Raw genomic sequence first — 13,837 nt, 5'->3', positions numbered from 1 at the left:
GTCTTTGTCTTCTTAGCCACATATCATCCTATAATACCACAGTTCTTGATTTTTGTAATGGAAATGTTAGATGGGAACTCTTAAAATGAGACTGAGAACTTTAGGCTTCTTCTGCTGCTCTACTTCAAAGTGGTAGAACATTCAACTTTCTCCAGAGCTCCAGTTTGCATATCCAGTCTATTGAATATTTCCTACTTGATGGGTTGCCCTCAGCTTAAACTCAATGTAATTTAACAAAATTGTTATGAATTGATTATGTCTCCCTCTAATTTATATGTTAATACTCTAATCCCTCATGTATTTAGATGTGAGAGGTGATTTGGTCATGAAGGTGGAACCATAATAGATGGAATTAGTGTCATTATAAGAAGAGACACAGGGAAACAATCTCTTTTTCCACCATGTGAAGACACGTTGAGAATGTGGCTGTCTGCAAACCAGGAAGAGGACACTCAACAGGAATCAAATCCACCAGTACCTTTATCTTGGACTTCCCAGCCTCCAGAACTGTGAGAAACCAAAGTCTGTTGTTTAAGCCACATAATTTATAGTATTCTGTTTTAGCAGCCTGATGTAAGACACTCATCCTCCTTCATTCCAAAATACTACACCCCACAAAAAGGTTCTCCTAATTCCACTATTTCTTTTCATGGTTCAGCATTTTCCAAGTCACTCAAAAGCCAAAACTGAGAGCTGCCTCAGCCTTCTCCCTCTGTCTTGCTTCCCATAACCAACACCAAATGTAGCACCTCTTTTCCCTTCCCAATTCCACTGCCCTTGCTCAGGACTCTTACTTTGGTCCTGGATTTCTATAATCATCTTTTAAACCATATTCTTAGAATAAGCTTTTAATTTAAAAAAATCATTCAATACATAAGCACACCATTATTATAAAAATATGAAGTATATAATATGGATAATTATAGTCCCCCTTGTAACTTAACTCTCAGTCCTAGCCCAGAAAATAATTTTCCAATTTTAATATGCATCTGAACAATAGAAACACTCAAGTGCCTACTATGTGCCAGGCACTATTTAAAGCACTTTAAATAGATTAATTTATTTAATTCTCACATCATATAACCCTAGGGGTCATGTAAAATTATGATTAATTTATTTAATTCTCACATCATACAACCCTAGGGGTCATGTAAAATTATCTCTATTTTCCATACAATGAAAAAAAACACTGAGGCGATTAAGTATCTTGCCTGAAGTCACACAGCCAGTAAGTAACTATTCATTTACTTAAACACATATTTATATGCATATAAGATTTAACATATACATATGTATATGTTTTAGGCTTTTTTTCCCATTTTACACAAAAGGGATAGCTGTATGTGTATTTTCTTTGTATTTTCACTTAACAACATACCTTCTGTATCTTTCCATGTTGGTAGGTATAAATTTACCTCATTCTTTTTAACTGCAATGTGTTATTACAAAGTATGATATAGCATAATTTATTTATCCAATTCACTATTGATGAATATTTATGTTGTCTTCAATTTTTCACTACTGGAAAAAAATGATGCGATGCATATCTCTGCACATAAATCAGAGCACCCATGTGTGAACAGATCTATAGCATAATTTGTAGAAATAGCACTGCTGGTATTTCTATTTTTAATTCCAATACATTCTGCCAAAATATCTCCAAAAAGGCTGTGCCAATTTACATCCTCACTAACAATATATAAAGGTGCCTATTTCCCTAAGCACTTGCCAACACTGAGTATTATCCATCATTTTAATTTTTAACAATCTGATGGGTTCTTTGATGCCTTTTAACAGTCTAGGATCTCTTTGGTGCTGTAACTTGTATTTCTCAAAATCCATATGCCGTTGATCATCTTTTCAGATGTTTATTAGACAACTGTATTTTTTTTCTGAGAATTCCTACTCATATCCTTTGCCCAATTTTCTCTTGGACTGTTTGTCTTTTTTATGTTTATTTGCTGAATATTTTGCATGTTAGCAATTTTGATACTTTGGTATATATGTTGCAAATAAAATTTTCACAGTCTGTGACTTACTTTTACATTTTGTCTATGGGTCTGTAATTACAACAGTTTTAAAAATCATGCAGTAAATCTTATCAGTCTTTTCCTTTATCGAGTCTAGGTGTTGTGTCTTGCTTAGGAAGGTCTTTCCCACTCTAAGATTAAGTATATTTTTCGACAGTTTTTACAAACATTTTTAGTGTTGCTTGGTTTATAAAATTTAGCACGAGTCCACCTGAAATATATTGCTGTATATGGCATAAGGAAAGGCTAAACCTATCCCATACCAACTGACAAATAGATAACCAATTACTCTAATGTCTTTAAACAGTACAACCCTCTAGTCACTGATTAGAAGTGTAGTATATAATGGAGGTAGCACTCTTCATACACTAAATTTCCAAGTTGGTTTGTAACTACACTCTCTCTTCTGCTCCATGGTTCTATTTATGTATTCCTGTGCCAAGATTTCATGTTTTAATTGCTATAATTTTAAAGTCGCTTAGGATAGCTAGAAAATCATCCTCCCCCTTAGCCCCATGTGTTTAAAAAATTATGGCTATTTACTCTTGACTTTATCTTCCAAGGGAATGTTAGAATAGGCTAGTCAAGTTCCATAAAATATCTTATTGGAATTTAGCATAGTATTGCATCAAATTTATAAATTAAAAATTACCATCTTTACCACACTGAATCTTAGAATTAATCTTTAAATACCAATTCAATAACATAACATCCTGCTACAATTTTTTTTCAACTGACATTGGGATAAAGATAAAGCTCTTCAGTGTCTAGTTTTCAAATCCCACCTCCCAAATTTGGTTTAAACTAGCCATTTCATGAAATTGATTTCCCTTATTTTTCATCCACAAAGTTTTTCAAACTAGTATACTGACTATATCCTAAATAATCCTTCATTCCCTGTGCTAGAGATGCTATGCAATTAGGAAAGGGATAAAGCAGTTACATTCTTTGTCTACACATCCTCACTTTGAAGTGCTAACATTCTGGGTCTATCCAAGATCCATCATTACCCTTTAACAAGGCAAGAATAGGTATACTTTTCCTTATTAACTTAAACAGATTTGAGTTTGCAGGGGGAAAAAAATAGAGCTTTTCTATGATTAAATAATCTATGACAAAACAGTCATCCCTCAGTATCTGCTGGGGATTGGCTGCAGGATGCCCACAACCCTGCCATAGGATACCAAAATCTGCACATACTCAAGATCTACAATTGACCCTGTGAAAACAGCAGAACCAGCAGAACCAGGAAACTGGCATATAGAAAAAGTTTGCCCTCCGTATCTGCAGATTGCCCATCCGGAGACTATTGTTTGGTTGCAGATATGAAGCCTGCAGATACAGAGGGCAAACTGTATTTATTGAAAAAAAAAAATCAGCCTGGAAGTGGATCTCCACACAGTTCAAATCCGTGTTGTTCAAGGGGCAACTGTACATTGTTTTTTTGTCATTCATGTGAAAGAGAACTTGGTGTTGAGCAACGAAACAGATAATGGGATCTGAAACTTGAGGAGGCCTCACTGGGTCCAAACTCTCAACATGCAGGAAAGAATTCACGCAGTCTTTGACAGATGGGTAAATATTAGAAAGAAGTGAGAAAAGGTTAGAAGAACTGAGATAACACTACCTGAGAAGAGAAGACTAAAATTAAACTGAAAAATGTTTCAGGTATGTGTTAAAACTCGGAGGAGTAAGAAGTCTGGGAGCGGCTGCATTACAGCAAAGCCACCACACTGAGGGAGCAGAGGATCAGAAATGACAAAGGGTCAGGGTGGCCACACGAGGGTAGTAGTGTGCAGGTTAACAGAGAGACCTTGGTAAAAGTGAAAAAAAGTTATTGGAACTGAAAATCTAGATCCAAGCAGTGCTTTATACTCCGACAGTGAACACAGGGCAAGATTCTATGGTACACTCAGAGAAACAGAGGAACATCTCCCTGCTCTAAGGTGAAGAGGTCACAGGGAAAGGTAGCTAACAAACATGTATTGAGTTCTATGTTAGGAGTTTTACATAAATGTCCTCATTTGATAATCTTTACAAGCCTACAAGATAGACAATAACAATGTCTGATGTTTAACAAATGAAAAGACTGATCTCAAATGACATAAGTGGCACAGCTGGTATTTAAGCCCAGATGAGTCCACTTTCTAAATCCATGCTTTCTCACTCTTCTGCACTCTTCTGCCTTTCCAATGAGTCAGAAATGTCTCCTTGGAGCTGGGCCCAGAACCTGGTTAACTTTCTCAGAGCAGCACACACAGTCATTCCTAGGCTTTCATAGTCCACATGAAAACAAGCTGTGGCCTTTTGTGAACATAGCGAGAAAACTAAATTTATCTGCATCCATTCTTGGCTTAGCCACAGGAATAGCAGCAGCAGTCACCAGCCTCACAGGTATGGGCACGCAGGCACAGCCGTCCACAAGGAAGCCCTGGGACTGGAAACTGGTGGCAAACCTCAACAGATGTCACCTTGCTGGGGAATACTACTTGCAGTGATAGCAAGCTCTGGGATTTTAAGGTTTAAAAAGATATTAAGACCAAAATGCACCACAAGAAACAGATTAAAATAATCTGAAAAGAAACAGACTAAAAACAAAAAATAGTCAAAAACATACAAGAGGGCATGGGATAGCATATCATAGCATATCATGTTCAACTCATGACCATCAGCCATAGCCTCACTCACCTACTGGACCTGTTCTGAACACAACTACTTAAGTGAAAAGGATCAGAGAAAAAGTACTAAAATGACAAAAGAACTGGCAGAAGGTTAAGAATTAGGACATTTCACCTAATGTAGAGGAGGTTAAGGGGCAATTTAATAACAGTCTTAAATCCTCTAGAGGGACATTATATAGAGGCTCATAAAAAAGATGTCTTCTTTCATAAACCAGAGGAAAAAGTCTTAAATGGCAGTGGGAGGTTTACTTTGTACCTAAGACAAAAGTTCTTACTTGCAAAAATCAAAGTGTAAAATCAAAGAATGTGATCGCTCTTCTCCGAATCAACCAGCATTTAATAAGCACCTATTATGTGCCAGGTACTGATACGTGCAGTAGCCCCTAAGTACTGGCAACTCGACTTTGATCAAAGTTGACAGTGGAATTTACATTTACTGGGAGAAGGAATAAAGACAATAATAAATGAAAGATAAATTATTAGGAAAATAGCAGAAAATGACAAGTGATTGCAAGGGAATGAGACGGCCTCTCTGAGGAAGTTAATTTAGGCTGAGATGTGAAAGCAGAAGTGGCTTAGCATGGAGCAGGCAGGAGTGTTCTGGTTCAGAAGGAAGAGGCAGTGCAAAGGCATAGAATGGGAATGGCCTTGGTGTGGTGGAGATAATAAAAAATAAATAAATAAAAAAAGAAAGAGAGAGAGAAAAAAAAAAAACGGATACTGTGGCTATGGGGTTATATGAGGTTAGACAGACAGGCAAAGGCCAGATTACACAGGATCTTACAAACAAGGTCAGCAATTGCTGGAGAGGAAGAGTCAAGAAAATTATTTGTTGAAAGATTCAGTGGTACTTTTTGGTTTTACACCTTAACACAACTGTGTTCTGATGAGCTACTTACACATCTGGTTCCCTCAGGAGTTAATGAGCTCTTGTTAGTAGACCCCCAGGCTATGGTGGGTTACTTCTCAGGATTGTCAGGGCACAGGAATCACCTGGGAGCACCTGTTAGCACTATGGTTAGGAATCTTTATTATTAAACTAGAACCAGAATATCCTAAGTATCTGTATGATTTGTAACAGGTGGCTCCAGGTAACTGTTTGGATCAGGCACAGATGGGTATGCTGGTTTGCTGGCATGACCAAGAATTTTAGAGACACACCTAAATTAAGATCTCAGCTCCACCAGTTAAAGTGTGACTTGTAGGAAGTTACAAAATTTCTGAGCCTCCTTTTCCTCATCTGTAAAATGAGAATAATACTACCTACTAGTCATAGGGTTGTGCATAAGACTAAATGATAGAGCATAAGCAAGGTGCTAAGTGCACAGTAGGCACTCCATTAATGCTGAATAAATAAATACATGCATGAACATATGAAACCTATGCGTAAATAAAAAACTAAATATATTCACATTCACTCTTTGTAATGCTTGTTGTTTTGAGCCTGCAATGTTCCTTACCGCCAGAGAGAGCCCAAGATCTCAGAGAATGAAGGTAGGATCCTGGATAAGAAGAAAAACCTCCACATTCTGTCTTCTACTTAGCCTTTCTTCTTCTCTTTCCTCCCATTCAATTGGCCTAGCTATTCTGACTCACCACCCCCTACCCCTTTCCCACCTCTACCCTCCCCTGAAACAGAAAAACAAAACAAAACAAAACAAAACAAACTCACTTGGCTTTCCTCCCCCTCCAATCTGCCCTGGAGATGACTCCCAGCTGGTTGCCAGGGAGATGGTCTGGGTAACAGGTGCTACTGAGGGAAGGCTGTTTCTGTCAGGAACTGCTTAGGGTGACCAACCATCCCAGTTTGCTCAGGACTTTCCCGATGTTAACACTGAAAGTCCTGAAAAACGACTCAGTCCCTGGCAAACTGGGACAGAGCTCATAATCCTCCGCGCTTCACTCTTCAAAACCTTATGTCGCTGCACACTGTTGTCAGCATCTGTGTGCCCTACAGCATTGTCCACACTGCGTATTGGTGTCTGGGTCCTGTAACTGCATTCTGTGTGCTATCTCTACCTTACCCATAGGAGCTAAAACAGGACCACACTCACTGGGTCCTATTTAATGTCGTGGTACTGGATTTGGGTCTCCAGAAGGGTCAGGCTTCTGTATCAAATGATGTGTATCCCACCAATCCATCCATCCGCTACTGCCAGAGTTATCGCTCTAAAATGTAAATCTGGCACTGACATTTCCCTGCTTAAAATCCTTCCATGACTCCTTGTCTGCAGAATAAAGAGCAATCTCTAGCATAAACTCCTTTCAAAATTTAGCTGCAACTAACCATGCTGCTTCCTGTTTTACTGTTTTTGCATACGCCATACCCTCTTTTGTAATGTCTTTCATCCCTTAAACCTGCCCCACATCTAGTCTTAAGGTTTTTCACAGATTTACTCTTTGCCTCCTCTCTTCTCTCACTGTGTCTTACACATAATTTTACTGTAGCTCTTATCACATGATGTAGTGATTATGTGTTTGCAAGCCTATCTTCTCTACTGGACTATGAGTTCCTTGAAGGTAGATTTCATGACTTATTCATCTTTGTATTCTCAAGTGACTAGCACCAGACATTGACATTTTGTTGTAGCATTTTTTAACGTCCACTTCTATTTCATGATTCTGAAAAGAAAACCATGATTGTCAGATTGATCTTAATTACCAAGTATTTTGCATCCCCCAAATACTATCCTAGCCCCAACCCTTGCATCATCCTTCACAGCTAAAATGAGTCTCAAAAATGGGGTGGTAATTGGGAATAAGGGTAAGACCACCCACTGAATGTTTTATTTTATATATTTTTAAAAGCTAGGAGCTTATAAATTTTTTTAATAGGCTGCAACAAAACATCCAGGTCAAAACAATTTCAACTAGCACTATGCAGGCACATAGACATGCAAAAAATAAAATGAAATAAATCGCCAGGCATGTTGGCTCACGCCTGTAATCCCAGCACTTTGGGAGGCTGAGGCAGGTGGATCACCTGATGTCAGGAGTTCGAGACTAGCCTGACCAACATGGTGAAACCCCCTCTCTACTAAAAATACAAAAATTCGCCCTGCGTGGTGGCATCCATGTGTAATCCCAGCTACTTGGGAGGCTGAGGCAGGAGAATCTCTTGAACCCAGGGGGGCAGAGGTTGCAGTGAGTCGAGATTGCACCATTGTACTCCAGCCTGGGCAACAGAGTGAGACTCCATCTCAAAAATGATAATAATAATAAATAGATTTTTAATAAATAAGTAGTAAATAATAAAATAAAACAATAAATTGATGAATAAATTAATGATCAAGAAGTTCTGTTCTGGACATAATAACTTTTTGTGTTCTTATATACAAACACATTTGTTTCCCAGGCATGATATAAAATTATAAGACTCCTGCTTGATTTTGTTTATACTAACAAATACATCAGAATGACACTGCTCAGAAACTTTCTAGAACTCCTATTTGGTAACTGCCTTAAGAAGCAACAAATAAATCAGCTTAAAAGTCATTTACTATTACTTTATAGCCAAGTCTTGTTTCTTATATTACACAATATGAACCACCAACCTATCCGTAAGGCTTGAATCTCAAAGATGTCTGGCTATTTTTTAAATTAAAAGCCGAACACAAAGGATAAACATTCTCCACAACTGAAGTTATGCAAAGGACTGTGGCAGGTTCTAAAGTCAATTCCAAAAGTTACAAAACGTACTTCAAGTAAGTGGATGAAAATATTTGTATATTAGGATCAGTTACTTTATTTTGGGCATATTATATCAGTGTGATCACATGCACATGTAGCTACAGGGGGTATGCCAATGAAGTCTAGTTATATGCATGTATGTGCTTCTGGGAATAAAATGACTTGTCAAGCCTATGTATTTATAGATATATCATTTGGGATTACCTCAGAATTAACTAAGAATCTATACATTTTCAGTTTCTACACAAAGCACTCGGATAAATGAGATTCACGAAATATCATTCCTGCCCTCAAAGAGCAGAGGAAGGAGAAAAACATAGACAAATCATTGCAACACAGTGAAAGAAGTGTAATAGTGGAGATACATATTCAATACAGTGGTAGCAACTAGCAAGGAGTGATTATATGTAGATAGAAAGCTTCAAAGAGAGGCAACACCTAATCAAAGTTTGGATGGATAAACATGAGCACAAGTTTCATCAGGCTTAATGAGATGGGCAATCCAGGTATAGAAAATAGTATGTGCAGACACTGAGGCATGAAACAACATAGTGTGTTTGGGAAATTACAAGCCATTTGATATTGCTGGAGCACAGAATCTAAGGGAAAGAATACAGAGATATTTCATTGGAGAAGCGACTGATAGCCATGTAACTGAAAAATGTGTATTTTGGTTTGCAGATGATTATGTGTGTCTACTGTCTTTCCATAGTACATCAATCAGCCTGTAGCTGGAGCAACAGTGACACATGTATTTATTATATGATTTTATTTTTGCCTGAATTTATCACAAAAAAATGTCCCTGGTCTCTGCTCATATTTGTTTTACTCCCCCATTACTCTCTCACCTTTTACTAGTTTCCCTCTGCAATCTAGTTTCTAGCTCCCTTTCCCCTTGGAGCATCTCCTCCCACATTGATCTGAGTTCATCTACAATCTCGTAGGCCATTCTCTTCTAATATCATGCAACTCTTATCTTTCCTTCAGAACCAAACTCATATGACCTCTTCTCTGAGAAGCCTTCTTGGCGAAGTGTAATGACTGAGAATTTAGAGTTTGGAGTAAGACAACCTGTATTTGAAACCCGAGTCTGTCATTTACCATCTTTGTGCTCTAAGATACCAGTCGTTTTGCCTCTTCAAGCCTCACTGTCATCACCTGTAAAATAGGGGTAATGAATACTGACCAGCATGCTTGTGAATATTAAAATGGATAATAAATGTGAAGAATTTAGTATAGAATGTGACCCTTAATAGTTATTGCTAATCATAAATTTAACTTGTCTAGAAATTCTCATGCCTAAGTCATATGTATACATAAGGTGATTTAATTTGGTCGATATTTACCTTGACTTTATCTGCTTTTCTGATAAGCTGTGGGAGGCAGTGCTGCTGCTTTGCACAACTCCAATTTGAACAATGCCCCCTGGAGTTGTGCAATATGGCAACTCTGGGAAAGAGGAGGCTTTTCAGTTTGTTTCTATTTATAGTTTGAATACTTTAACTTTATAAATAAATTAATGTCTTAAAGTGTCTGTGGGGTCTCTGGGCCAGAAGATTTTGGGGCTTTTTTGTTGGTTGGTTTATATTTTGTATCACTATTTAAAAAGAAAAAAACTTAAACCAATAATAAGATGCTTTGAAGAAACTCAGTCTTTTAGATGTCATTCCAATCAGTATTAGTTAAGATTTTAGTAGAAGTTCAATTAAAAAGCATTTGTTGACAGAAAGAAGAATGAGCACAAGCCTTCAGGTCAAGTAGAGCTGGATTTGGATTCACTATTTACAAATTACATAATCTTGTTAAACCTTTGTTTCCTTGATTTGGTAAGGGAGCTAATCATTCCAGACACACTCAGGTACTTTCTGGTACTTAAGTGAGCTACTGTGTACATAAAGTACCCAGCACAAAATCTGGCATTTGGTGGGTTCTCAATAGCGGTACCTATGATCACTTTTATTATGTGCATGTTGCTGCTCTGATTGCTGGCTTAAAACTGGTTAGAATCAAGATGCTGGTTAAAACTGGCGATTAAATTCAGGTTGGTATTAGGATTAATAGTCAGAGCCTATAATAGATTAGGGTTAGGACTGAAATTACAATTCAATTAAGGTTACAATTGTAATGCATACAGGGGTTATTATTAAGGTTGGTGTTAATTAAAACTGGATAATAGAAGTAAGAAGCAGTATGGAGTACTGGTTTAGCTGGGTGGAAAATTGAAGAGGAAAGCAATGTGGAAACCTATGTAGAATTTAGTGATACAGAAAACTCATACAGAGGAGAAAAAAGGGTTAGAGTACAAAGCAGAATCTGAATGGATATTAAGCCTTCTTAATTTTTTCCCTACAGGTGCTGTCATCTTCTCCCTGATGAATATGTAAAATTCACCCACTCAGGCTGAGTTCTTTCCCTTTTCCCTCCCGGGCAGGAGCAGCGTGGGGAAAGGAATGCCCAGGGCCCACACAGCTGCGTCTAGCCCAGCACCAGTGCCAGCATCACATTCCACACCCTCAGCTACCCAGGCTGTTGCTGAGTGGACAGGGGCATCTAGGAGGCAAAGCCCGCCTTCTCTCCACTCCCCTTCCCTGCTTCCTCAGATTTTCAGTGTAGCTACCAGCTCTGTAATCCCACAGACAACCTACTCCAGACTTTGTGCACGTCTCTGGGAAATGCACATTGTATGTCACAGCGTTGAGAGTGGAAAGTAACCATAGAGATCACAATCCAACATGGACACTTTTATTTTACCTATTTTCATGATGGGGTTAATCCTTGTAGGTCAATCTTTCTTTGTAAAACTATATTCCTAGTGAGGAGGGTGGGCGCCTGCAGGATGCTGGGTGCACATGTAAAAAGGGCATTGGAACGACTATAGGCAAGAAGTTATTCCAAATGCGAACATCCACATCAGTAGGAGAAACTACTTTTCACTCCGAAATATGCAAGAGTGAGGAATTCCTCAAATTGGACACTACTCTAGAGTTTTGGGAATGATTCTTCTTATCCTTCCTGCTTCCAAGGGTACTATCTCCCATTCCCCACCCAGTGCTGGTAACCCTTCTGCCAGCTAGCTGTATGAACACAGAAAGTCATTTAGCTTCTCTGAGTTCCATTTTCCTTATCTGTTCAACAAGGGGTATGAATTAGATAATCTTGAAGGTCCCGTACAACTCTAACATTCTTTTATTCTATAATTCTAAAAGCCAGTGACTGTTTCCTATTCCCAGGACTTAAACTGCTGCCAAACTGATGCTGATGATGCAGAAAGGAGAAGAGGAGCCAGTAGGAAAAGAGCATTCCAGAGTCTCATATGCTAACTCTTAATACTCTCTCCAAAACAGCTTTCCTCCTTACCTCTCACCCTTGGTTCTTGTCATGCAGTTACAGTAGAGAGTAGGGCCAGACCAGCAAGTATTACAGAATTAAGGGGGTCAGGCAGAAGGGGATCACTGCAGAGCAGCAGATGGAAAAGACAGATTAATTAGAAGACTATGAGACCTAATCCTACATCCTGCGCTCCCTATCCCACCCATCCCCACTCTCACTCCCCTCCCTCTCCATTAACCTGTTCTCTCTTAAGCCCACTTAGATGATCTCTAAGATGTCTTCTAGCTGCAAAGATAATACTCTTTATCCACTAAGACCCTTTAACTAGGGTAGCCTGATCTTTCCCTTCTGAATCTGATTTCTGTTTTGAAAACACCCACATTACTGCCTGATCTCTGCATAACTAACTTCATGCCAACATGGCCCCACCTCTGTGGGAAAAGTTCAATCTTTCCCACATCTCTCCCCTACCCCCTAGCCCAGCCTCTTCTCTCTCTTACTTTCCGGTTTCCACACCCCTCAAATATAGTACCCCCTTTATTTTCATCTCTTGGAGTTTCTAAGATATCAGCAAACCCTAGGGAGACAGAATGGTCTGGAGCCACTGAGATATGTCAAGTCAGGCAAGTCAGACAGCCAAAGATGGTCAACACTTCCGTGCAAGAAAATCTTAACTATCCAGGCACTCAAGAAATGTCCAAGAGGCAGGCAGAACTCTTCTCCCAGAAATCATCAACTCTAACAGCCATAAGAGAAAAAACTGTGGGGCAGCATCCTGACAATCTGGAAGAATTTCCCTGGGGAATATTCTCTCCTGACCTCCCATAATTGCTTGTAATTTATATAGGGCTTTACTGGTAACCAAGTACTTTCCACATCCCTGCCCTTGAGTTTCTGGGTGACAGAAACATTAACTACATCACAGGGGGCTGAAAAAGTCTGTTTTCAGGAAGGAAAGATTACCCAAACATTAAAGATTAGCCCAGTGAGACAGTCATCAGCCCAGAAAGAGAGCTGGTCTAAGAGTTAGAAGACAAGCACCCAAATCCCTCATCTAGGGATAAAATATTAGCCTCACAGGATTGGAAGACACTTTAAAATCATATTGTTGCAAATCCCAGCCACCACTTGTGTCTTCTACGGTTAACTGTCAGTGTAACCTTGGTTCAGTTAGCCTCCTTTGAGCCTCGGTTGTACCTATATAATTAAGGGGTTGGAAGAGCCATTTTCTAAGAATTCTTACATATCTAAAATTATTTTATTCTAGAATTCTAACATTTAGAAATGTATTTCCAAAAGCTAAGTTTCAGCAAGACTGATTTAGAAAGATCCCTTTCTGAGATATATCAAGACTCTCTCAGAGATACTCAGTCACAAAGAACAGCAAACACCAGGGATTTGGGACACTTAAGCCAAGACCAAGCGCAAACACCCTGCATCTCTCATTGTGTCCGGAATTGGTGGGTTCTTGGTCTCGCTGGCTTCATTCCGAGAGCGAGCGAGTGCTGCTAGCACGTTGTCACCTCTCATCATCTTGTTACATCTGGCCTCAGGAATGAGAGTTGCTTTGGTCACAGATGCAGGGGTCCTTAGAGGGTTTCTAGATCAGACTCTTCATCCATGAACCTTACTAACTCAAACTTGAGATGGGCAAGATCCTGCAAAAGATCAAGAAAGAAGAAAAAATATTGGAGAAAAGGACTGGGGGTTAAAGGGATAGAATAGGGAGGGTTAAGAAAGAAAACGACTGAGTTGCTTTGTTAGGCTGCCAGATTGGGCAAGAGTCTGGGGTGAAATCATGTTTTCAGAGGGTGAGTTATTTCCTTGAGTGAGATTGAGGGAGACATTGGTTCCCAAGGCTTGGGAGTTTGCTGGAAGATGCCTTTCAAGGGAGATTGCCTGGGGCCACGAATTCTTGCTGGACAGACAACTATGGGCTCTTGGGTAAGAGGAATTAGGGATGTTAGCGTTTAGGAGAATGATGAGAGTTAGCAATTACCCACTGGACAGATGTCCCTGGGTACATTGTTGATAGGGGGACCCCAGGGCTTAAGGCCGGGGGCCACAAATTGTTGCTGGACAGATAACTATGGGCTCTTGGGTAAG

At 39.2% G+C, this 13,837-nt stretch overlaps 1 protein-coding gene across 6 annotated transcripts in view; it reads right to left on the bottom strand.

The window, feature by feature from the left end:
* Window positions 1–13,837, bottom strand: part of AIM2 (absent in melanoma 2) — a 130,830-nt gene that overhangs the window by 99,552 nt on the left and 17,441 nt on the right. The window lies entirely within an intron of this gene.

This window comes from Macaca fascicularis, chromosome 1 (assembly GCF_037993035.2).
Source record: "Macaca fascicularis isolate 582-1 chromosome 1, T2T-MFA8v1.1".
NCBI lineage: Eukaryota > Metazoa > Chordata > Mammalia > Primates > Cercopithecidae > Macaca > Macaca fascicularis.
This window is presented reverse-complemented; position numbering and strand designations above follow the sequence as displayed.